This window comes from Anser anser (assembly GCF_964211835.1).
Source record: "Anser anser genome assembly, contig: HAP1_SCAFFOLD_278, whole genome shotgun sequence".
In the NCBI taxonomy this organism is placed as follows: Eukaryota; Metazoa; Chordata; class Aves; order Anseriformes; family Anatidae; genus Anser; species Anser anser.
In genome coordinates this window covers 94,719-105,409 of record NW_028153680.1, presented here as the reverse complement: position 1 = coordinate 105,409, position 10,691 = coordinate 94,719, and the positions used below count along the sequence as shown (strand labels likewise).

The following is a 10,691-nucleotide window of genomic DNA, read 5'->3' as shown; positions in this document are numbered from 1 at the left end:
AATTATAATAACCCTGCCTCTTCTAGAAGTAGTAATGAATATGTATTAGCCTAGGAGCATAAAAACCAGCCGCCTTACGTAACAGGTGTGCGTCCCGGTGGAGCAGAGACTCCCGGCGCACCCAGCGCTGTTTGCTTGCCTCTATTCGTTTAATAAATTGTAAACTCTGATTGTAATCCTATTTGGGACTCAGTCATTTATAACAGGTGGCAGGCCAAGAAAGGATGGTGGGGGCCTCCAAAATTGTGGGGGGCTTGGAATTGGGGGGAATCCCCAAAATGGAGGGGGAACCCCAAAAGTGGGGGGGGGGGGGGCGAAGCACCAAATTAGGGGAAGGAACCCCAAAATTGCGGGGAAGAACTCTGAAATGGAGAGCTGAAAACCCGAAATTGAGGGGAAACCCCCCAAAACGGCGGGAAAACCCTCCATAAACACGAAACCGGTAATGTAACAGAGCAAAAAATGGCGTCCTACGGCACGCTGCGAGGCTCAATTTTCTGGGGAGTGCTGGGAAATGTAGTTCTTGGCCACCGGGTTTCCGGGAGTCCATATTGTTTTCCCAGAGCATGCCGGGAGATGTAGTTCTCGGACACTGGGCTTCCGGGAGGCCATGTTGGTTTCCCATCTTTGCTAGACTCCGGGTGCTCTGGCTTCACAGAGAAACCCCCAAACTGAAAAATGTACCTGCTAATATATTGGGCTCTAAATGTAGCCCTGGGTTAATTGAATAACAATCCCTGGGTAAGATTGAAGTGCAGGAGGGGTTGGCTACGGTTTTAAGAGCCGGTTTGCAGAAAAGGGATTTCCCGTTAAGAAATGGCATATACTGATTGTTCTCTTCCTTGCTCTGCCAAGACCTGAAGCACATCTTGGAAGCCAGGCAGAATCCGTGGAGCCAATGGAGTTCTCAAGCTCGACTTCAGCTTCTTCCCAGCTAGAAGAAGCAAGGACACGCCGGCTGAGTTCCACAGGCAACGCGCCCGTATCTGTAGACGAGGATTTAGAGACGCTACTTTGGGAACTCTCAGACGGCATACTGGAAGCCGAGCTCGACTTGGACCCAGGGAAGGATGAGGATGACCTCCTCCTTGAGCTTTCCAAGATGATTGATGATTGAACTGCATAGTCCTATGGTATATTGAAAAAAAAAAAAAAAAAAAAAAAGAAAACAACTCTTCTTCTTGTTGGATACCCTGAGGTGATCTTTTTTCTAACTGAGGCTTTGCAATGAGACTTAAAGCACAGTTAGAACTGGTAGAAATTGGCAGGATCTGCACTCAGTTGTCCTAAGTTTTCCTGCTGGTCAGAGTTAAGGTCTTGTGCATGGTTCCGTAACTATAGGTGGCTACCTTTGATATCAAGAGGACAAAGCACTTGTTTCTTTTGGCACAGAAAGATGTCCATCGGCACGCTGTGGTGGCTGTGAATTGACGTAGTGATGGAGCGATGCTCTGAAGGCTTAAACGGAAAGCTTCTTCCTTCCGCCCCCCCTTGGCACAGCTCGATGTTGGGCACATTGTGAAGCCTGGGTGTTCTGATTTCTCGGACAGTTGATACCCAAATCCCGGAGTTACTATGTCAACTGTAAGGAATAGTCCAGCAATTTGTGCCACTGAGGGGTGTGAAGGGTTAACATCGAGGCCTGGGTTTAGGCGAGAAGAGAACAAAGGGATTTCTTCAGAGAAAAACTGCTGACTTTGCACGGACGTGCAGTAACTTCTGACAGCCGGCCAAGAGACCACTAGATAAGGAGGAAGAATATGAGCCTCCCTGTCCGAGCGGCCCCCGAGAAACTAACAGAGACTGATAAGCAGGCGCACCTGGGAGGACTTCGGATTCGGGAAACCAATTATAATAACCCTGCCTCTTCTAGAAGTAGTAATGAATATGTATTAGCCTAGGAGCATAAAAACCAGCCGCCTTACGTAACAGGTGTGCGTCCTGGTGGAGCAGAGACTCCCGGCGCACCCAGCGCTGTTTGCTTGCCTCTATTCATTTAATAAATTGTAAACTTTGATTGTAATCCTATTTGGGACCCAGTCATTTATAACAATTGGGGTTCGTCCGGGATGGTCTTGGTTCCTGAATTCTGACTTGATCTAGGAGGGGCGCCCCCACCATTTGGTGGCTCCTGTTCGAGTCAGGTCGGGGCTAATGCCATCTTGAACCTGAATAAGGGCAAGCAAAGATTTAGATTTTTTTATGAGCTCCCTTTGCCGGCTGCAGCACTATATTTTGCCCGTAATTCTGCGCGCGAAGATCCGAACGAAGACGACGGAGTCGTAAGTATTTAAGGCGTATACCGTTCGGTTGGGTGGGTTTTGGTTGCCTGTGTGTGTGAGAGTGTGACTGAGACGGAACGTAGTTCCGAAGCGATTGTGGAGGTCTTCTAACCGCGGTTCCAATCTCCCGCGAGGGACTTGGCCGGTGAAGGACCGAAGCGATTCCTATAGGATTCGTGGGTGGGTGATAGGTCCTAAACCCCCTGCAAGACACTCTCACTAAGGCAACCAAGGGCTGTAGGAATTGCCACAGTAAAATTCCTAGATGGGTCAGACAAAATTGAAGACCCGGGACCAGAGAAAAGGGAGCAAATTACCAGACATACCACCAGAAAGTCCATTAGGGATAATGATTAGAAATTGGAACGATAGGGGCCCCGGAAAAGGGAAAAAGTAAATTAAAAATGGTTCAGTATTGTATGACAGAATGGCCAAAGGAGCCTTTAAGACCACATGTCTTTTGGCCCGTTTTCGGATCCTTTGAAGACTGGGTTTGCCAGGCCTTAAATATACATGTTAATTCAAAGGAACCTTTTAGCCAGGAGGAAAGTGATTATGCAGGATTATGGATCAGGATCTCACGTCCTTTTCCAGCCTCAATATTTACACTAAAAGCAGACGAGAAGTTTGACGAAGAAGAGAACAAAAAAATAAAAAATAAAAAATAAAAAAAAAAAAGGAAAAAGAAAAAGATGATGAATGGGAGTCATTGGATAACCTACCACCTCTATATCCTAACAATCCACCCCCGGTGGTGCATCTTGTAATCCTGTTTTGTTCTTAAGTGTTTTGACTGTGTCAAGGAGGAAGGTGGGAGCATTATCTAAGTAACAGTTTAGAAGTTTGGCTATATTCGCGGTGGTGTTCGGTCAGTTTCCCAAGTATCGGGGGAGAGGGGCTGACTGATTATCAAAGTGGTAGAACGGAGAGTCACTTCTTTGGTGGTTCGGGCCTGAGCCCTGGGAATTCGGTAAGAAGGGGGAGAGCGAATTTATTTAGGCCTCAATACCTTTTTAAACCCCCATCTTGACGGATACACAGGAGTGATTCCTTGTTTTGTGTAGGCTTACTAACAAAGTGCATGAGAAAAATTAGCATTTGGCTTGAAATTCGGTCTTATTGAAATGTAAATTTTGTGGAAAAGGTGTTATTGTTTGTCTAGAAGACAGAAGGCTGAGTGCTTCAGGTGTTTTTCCGAAGTCCTGCGGATTTATGATTGGAATGGGGCTCATTAATAATCTGAAATAGTAAAGTTTGTATGTGGAAAGAAGAGTTTAATCCCAGAGAATTGGGACATTTGGGAAGAAGATTAGGAAAAGATAGTAAAAACCTGCAATAAAATGGTTTGCGTGGAAATTGAAACAAGGGACAGTAACTAATATAAATAAATAAAAGGGAATGGGAAATCAAGGAAATGGGTAAAATCCAAAACAAAGACATCCAAAAAAAAAAAAAAAAGCCTCCTCGGGTGCATATTGGCACATTGGAAGGATATTGTTAGAAATGGGGGCACAGAAAGCAAGAGGACTTTCACTAAGTATTGCAATCAATGGTGGCCACTATATAAACTAAATGGCCACTTTATGGATCAATCGACTATAACAGTGTCTTGCAATTAATGTTTTTGAGGAGAGAAGGAAAATAGGATGAAATGTTGTATAGTGATATGTTGTTTCAGCATGTTGGAGGGAAAAGGTTTGGAATTAAGTTGGCCCCTGACTGAGCCTTTGGTGTTGGCATTAGAAAAGTACGGGCTGGAGAAAGATAAAGGAAGTGTTAAAAGGATTGTTGAAGGTGTTAAAGGTTGTGTGGCATGTAGTATTTAACAGAGCATTTTGATGCTGAATGAGCAGGGAAAGAGGATGTAGGAATTCTGATAGTTCCGCCTCAACCCGAGGCTGAGATCTCAAAATCACGGTGTGAGCCCTCTGGGGCGGAGGGACCATGATGGGTCCGAGAGAGTTGTCGTGGAAACAGAAAAGCAGCTAACTCTTGAAACAACCTGAGTTCCTGTGTGAGCTCAGATTGCCAATGGGACCGCTCAGGGAACTTTCAACGATTGCATTCCCCTGAGCGACCCCCTCACTGAGACCCTAATCACCCCGGAAATTATGTAAATACTAAAATCTGGTTAAATTGGCTATTGGGAATTGAGAATCTGTTCCAACAAGGTCCAAAAGAAACCCCTATGGAATTTACGGAATTTTTGAATTTCTGGACCAACTTTGAAATGCAATGAAAAAAAAAAAAATGGACCTGGCTTAAAAAAAAAAAAAAAAAAAAAAAGAGAGAGAGAGAGGCAACTGGCTAACCTCTTTCCAGGGCAATCAGCCCCTGATATCAGAAAGAAATTGTCTTAGGCTGCAGGACAAACAACAGTCAGGAATGATGGGGACCTGGGGCATCTACCCTAGCAGGTCCACTAGTTGAAATAAAGCTAGGAAACGAAGACAGAGGCTTGAATTTTTTGTTGGTTATGGGAGCTTCTTTCTCTGTGTTAATTAGGCTGTAAATGTAATAGGAGCAACATATTCAGTGTTAAATAGTTTAAAAGGACGATTAGGAACTAAGACAACTACAATAATTGGAGCCACAGGGAAAGAGGAAGAATGGTCATTCTTACGACCCCTTGATTTGCGTTTTGGGGGTGAGGAACTAACCCATAAATTTTAGTATGTACCAGAATGCCCGATGCCACTCTTTGGACGGGATCTATTAGCCAAATTAGATGCAACAATAACCTTTGAGGATGGAGAATTAATAATGAAGGTACCTGAGTCCAAAGTAGGCCAAATCCTAATGATCAAAGATAAACCCTTTGTTAATATTCCAAGAGAAGTAGAAAATGCAGTTATAGCAACAGTACGGGAAACAGATGTACCAGGGAAGTCGAAACTGGCACAACCGGTAAAGGTGGAATTAAAGGAAGGAGCCAAACCTGTTCGAATCAAACAATATCCACTTAAGATAGAAGCTAGGCATGGGAATGGTGAAAATTATTGACAAATTTCTCAAATATCAGATTCTGGAAGAATGTAAATCGGAATACAATACTCCAATTTTTCCAGTAAAGAAGCCGAATGGCGAGTATAGATTTGTACAAGATCTTAGAGCAATAAATGAAATAACAAAGGATATTCACCCGGTAGTAGCTAATCCTTACACATTGTTAACATCTGTGAAAGGGAAATATAAATGGTTTACCGTGATAGATTTAAAGGATGCCTTCTTTTGCATACCTCTTGATAAAGATAGTAGAAAATTATTTGCCTTCAAATGGGAAAACGTATTGAAGTTTTTGGACCACATATGGTAACAACCGTTTTGGAACAAAGGGGGGGGGGGGGGGCACTGGTTATCACCCAGCTGGATGATGAAATATCAGGCAATCCTAACTGAACAAGATGACATAACCTTGAAAACGACTAACCTGTTATATCCAGCAGTATTTCTAGGAACTGTTCCAGAAGAAGGACCGTTGGAACACAGTTGTGTGCAAATAATCGAACATACGCCAGCCACAAAGATTTGAAGGATGTACCCCTTGAAAGGTATTCAGTGGGAATACCACACTCCGTGGCACCCACAAAGCTCAGGGAAAGTAGAAAGGATGAATCAAACAATAAAACAACAATTGGCTAAGTTAATGATCGAGACACAGCTGCCCTGGACGAAATGCTTACCATTGGCACTTTTAAACATAAGAACTAAACCACACAGTGAGACTGGATTATCATCATATGAAACGTTATATGGTATGCCTTATTCTCAAGGGATGCCCCTAGGGAACAATGTAGTTGAGGATCATAGTATCCAGAAATACATAATTACCATTGGAAGGAGATTACAGGAGATAAGAGAAGTTGGGATGATGACTCAGACACCACCTTTAGGATTTGCTATTCATAAAATACAACCAGGAGACAAGGTCTTAATAAAAACCTGGAGAGAAGAATCATTGAACCCCCGATGGGAGGGACTGTACCTTGTTTTACTTACTACTGAAACAGCTGTGAGAACAGCAAGAAGGGGTTGGACCCACGCATCCAGAATAAAAGGACCAATAACTACCGAAGCCTGGAGGGTTGAGTCCACTCCTGGGGAACTGAAACTGAGACTAAAGAGGAACTGATATCCCAGCAATGAGGTTCTGCATGAATTAAGGGCACTGGATAAAGAGGACAAGGCTGAAGGGAGGAAAGGGAGAAGGCAAGACCGGGGTAGGACCCTCCACTGCGGCGTGTATGGTCTACCGAGGGAGGCAACCCCTATGGGTATTGACCGCCGAGTGAGAGTGCCTCGACCGGACTTCTCCCACACCAAGATCAGTTTGTCCTGAGAAAAATAACATGAGAACCTTTTAAACCCATAATAAAATTGTGATTAGTTTTTCCAGGAGCTGGATCACCCTGAAGGGCTGAATGGTAACACAAGCTCTGAAAGCGGGCCCAACCCCCTGATTGAAGGCGCTTCCCACACTCTCAAGATTGGACGGCGAAAAAGGCTTATAATATGACAGGTCGCCAAAGAGAACTGAATTGTGACTGTAAGTGGAAACCCAACGTGGGAGCTTGGAAGCGTGCATATACGAGTACAAACGGGGCAGACATTGTAACAGGACCACTCGGTAACAAGGACACTCTGTATTATCACGCCCCAAAGGGTAAAGATGGATGGGATGGTCCTTTTCCAAACGACGTGGGCCCTAAAGGGACATTATTGGGTGTGTGGCAAACATGCTTACAAGAGGCTACCTGGAAACTGGTCGGGAATATGCTATGGGGGGTACATAAGACCCTTGTTCTTTTTATTGTCACAAACACAAGGAAATCATTTAGGAATAAGATTATATGATGACCTGAACAGAGTAAAACGATCTATTGATACTTCCTTATCCGGGGATAGTGCCCAAAAATGGGGAAAGGATGAATGGCCTCCTGAAAGAATCATACAGCATTATGGGCCAGCTACCTGGAACCCGAATGAGTTGGTATCAGGAGCCCGAGAACCTATTTATAATTTGAACCGAATAATTAGGTCGCAAGCTATCCTCGAAGTTGTAACCAATTAAACAGCGACGACCTTGGATCTTCTGGCTGATCAATCCACTCAGATGAGGAATGCTATCTTTCAACGTAGAATGGTCTTAGACTATTTACTAGCAGAAGAAGGGGGAGTGTGTGGAAAACTGAACGATTCTAATTGTTGTTTACAAATTGATGATAATGGAAAAGTGGTTAAGCAGATAACAAAAGAAATTAAAAAGCTAGCCCACGTCCCAGTACAAACTTGGAAGGGTATGGATTGGGATTTCTTTTCATGGTTGCCCGGTGGACCATGGGTTAAAAGGATGCTATTTTTATTTTTATGTGGTGTAATGACATTATTGTTTATACCTTGTATGATACCTTGCTTTACGTTGTTGATACGGCGGATAATAAATAGCACCCAGTTTGTGATGACTTTGGGAGAGAAAAGGTGATGTGTCGATAATGATGCTTAAGAAATGGACACCCCGAGAACTGACTGATGAAATCCAACTGCTACTAACAAAAGTTGAAGAAGAGACACGAATTGATGATATTAAAAAAAAAAAAAGGGAGGAATTGTAAGGAATAGTCCAGCAATTCGTGCCACTAAGGGGTGTGAAGGGTTAACATCGAGGCCTGGGTTTAGGCGAGAAGAGAACAAAGGGATTTCTTCAGAGAAAAACTGCTGACTTTGCACGGACGTGCAGTAACTTCTGACAGCCGGCCAAGAGACCACTAGATAAGGAGGAAGAATATGAGCCTCCCTGTCCGAGCGGCCCCCGAGAAACTAACAGAGACTGATAAGCAGGCGCACCTGGGAGGACTTCGGATTCGGGAAACCAATTATAATAACCCTGCCTCTTCTAGAAGTAGTAATGAATATGTATTAGCCTAGGAGCATAAAAACCAGCCGCCTTACGTAACAGGTGTGCGTCCTGGTGGAGCAGAGACTCCCGGCGCACCCAGCGCTGTTTGCTTGCCTCTATTCATTTAATAAATTGTAAACTTTGATTGTAATCCTATTTGGGACCCAGTCATTTATAACATCAACTCTTGACTTTAATTTGTGTATGCCATTGTTTTGACTGTAATCTTTTCAGATGATGAAGCTGTAGGGGCGGGAGGGAGCAAAATAATTATTCTAGCGTTGTGGACCAAACATGCTGCCAGGAGTGGTGGTGGTGGGGTCAGCCCACCCGGCCTTACTTTCAATTATCAGGGATGATAAAATGGTGTGAAAAGCAGCAGCTCTGCGATACGGCTACGCTACCCCCACTCCCTTCTCTTGTGCTGTACCAAAGTTCCCCCAAGCTTTGGTTGGTGCTTTTTGCTGGTGACAGTAGGACTCCAGGGCGAGTAGTCGGGACTCTCCTGCAGTAACTGGGTCAATTAAGGGTTGGTTTAAGTGCCTCCTGGTTTTTAAAATTGCTCCCCTGAGCTGCTGGCTCTGCTGCCTGCTACAGCAAATGTTCGGGTGCCATCAGCGTTGCACTTGGGCGTGGGCACTGACCCTGCGGAGGAGAGCTGAGACTCGCGTGTATTGTGTACCCTGCCGCCAGTGATCGTTTTCCCCTAGCAGATCTATTTTGAATCACTTCCCTAAATTTTAGAGGAACTTTAGGCTCTTTGTGCTATGATTTGTGAAGCTGTAGGGGCCCTCAGGCATTTGCTGCTGGCAGAGGAAAACCGCTTGTCGAATTTGTTGTAAATACTTTCTGTTTGGACAACAACGCCTGTGTGTGTGTGTGTGCGTGTGCGTGTGTGTGCGCGTGCGTGCTTTGACGACCCCCTGCGACGCCCCAGCTCCGCGAGGGAAGCTTTGAAGCGGCTCTGGGAAAACCTCTGCGGAAGAAACCGCTGCTAGTGACTTGCGGAAAAGGGACTCCACAATCAGTGAGATTGTAAAGTAGGTATGTTTATTCAGCGCTGGGCAGCACGGGAGGTCGTGGGCATGAAGATTGATGACTCTTCCTCGTCACCGCTAGTTGACCTCTTGTCTTTGCACAGACTCAGTTGCTCCTTGGCTCTTGTCCACCTGCAGGACCAGTTTCTCCCAGTTTCTTAAGATAGGCTCGCTCTCTTATTAGGAGACTGACCTTGGTAAGGGGCCCAAGGCTTCTTGCTTTAGTTAATTGGCACAATGCACCATAGTTAGCAAAGACGCTAAGTAGCATCCTAGTTTAACGCTGTCAGCGCTCTATCTCTACTTGATAAGAGTCTCCTAACTCCCTCTCTCACTGGAGCCCACGCAGCCCTCCGTCCTGCCGAAGGACTTCACGGGGACTTCTGCCGGCTCCGGGTGCCCGCACACAGACAGAAATGGCTTTGAGAGAAAACAATCAGGAGGAGGAGAGCTCAGAGACTGCGACCGGCTTCGGCCACCTTCCCCTCGCTTTCCCTCTCCGTGTTCAAACCGAGCACTGTTCTGCCGTCAACCTTCGCTGCCTCTGCCCGTGGCGCTGGGCTTTCGCGTGTGCCATTGCTCCTCTACATATTTTATCCTTCCTTTTGTAAGGAATGGTCCAGCAATTCGTGTCACTAAGGGATTTGAAGGGTTAACATCGAGGCCCGGGTCTAGGTGATAAGAGAACAAAGGGGTTTTTAGGGAAAAGTGCTGACTACTGCAGGGGATGTTGCTAGAGTTTCTGAAATCCGGCGCAGAGGCTCCCAAACGAGGAGGAAGGGGGAGCTGAAGGACAATTGAAGGACAAAAGCCTGGGAGGAAGACAACCAGCATTCAGCCCGAGCAAGCCCCGAGAGACCACCAGAGACTGGTACGCAGGCGCCCCTGGGAGGGGTTTCGGATTCCGGAAACCAATTCTAATAACCCTGCCTCTTCTCGAAGTAGTAATGAATATGTATTAGCCTGGGAGCATCAAAACCAGCCGCCTTAAGTAACAGGTGTGCGTCCTGGGGGAGCAGAGACTCCCGGCGCACCCAGCGCTGCTTGCTTGCCTCTATTCGTTTAATAAATTGTAAACTTTGATTGTAATCCTATTTGGATTTATAACAGCCATTTATAACACTTTCTATATTTGTATTTTATTTAAGGCTGTCTTGCCCCCCTCCCCCCCCAGCCTCGCTGCTCGCCAATAAAGCTGGCGCAGGGGCTAAGGGATTTGAAGGGCCTGCTTGTACACCTAAGGGATTTGAGGGCCTGCTTGTACACCTTTGGGGACTGCCTCTTTTGGGGGGGGGTGGTGGTGTTAGGAGCTGGTTGTATACTTTTTTAGGCATTCCTCTGAGAGGGGGTTGGGAGCTTCGTGTATACTGGGGGGGGAGGGCCTCCCTCGAGGTGGAAGGGGGGGGGGTTGGAGCGTTTCTACACTGTAGGGGCCTGCCTGTACACTTTTGGGGCCTGCCTTGGAGGGGTTGGGAA

The 10,691-nt window shown here is 45.7% G+C and overlaps 1 long non-coding RNA gene across 1 annotated transcript; it reads left to right on the top strand.

The window, feature by feature from the left end:
- Positions 1 to 44: 44 nt before the first annotated feature.
- On the top strand, positions 45 to 8,329 carry LOC310891651. Its single transcript, XR_014577659.1, has 2 exons — positions 45 to 741; positions 856 to 8,329. It is a non-coding gene; the product is annotated as an uncharacterized lncRNA (long non-coding RNA).
- Positions 8,330 to 10,691: the final 2,362 nt, after the last annotated feature.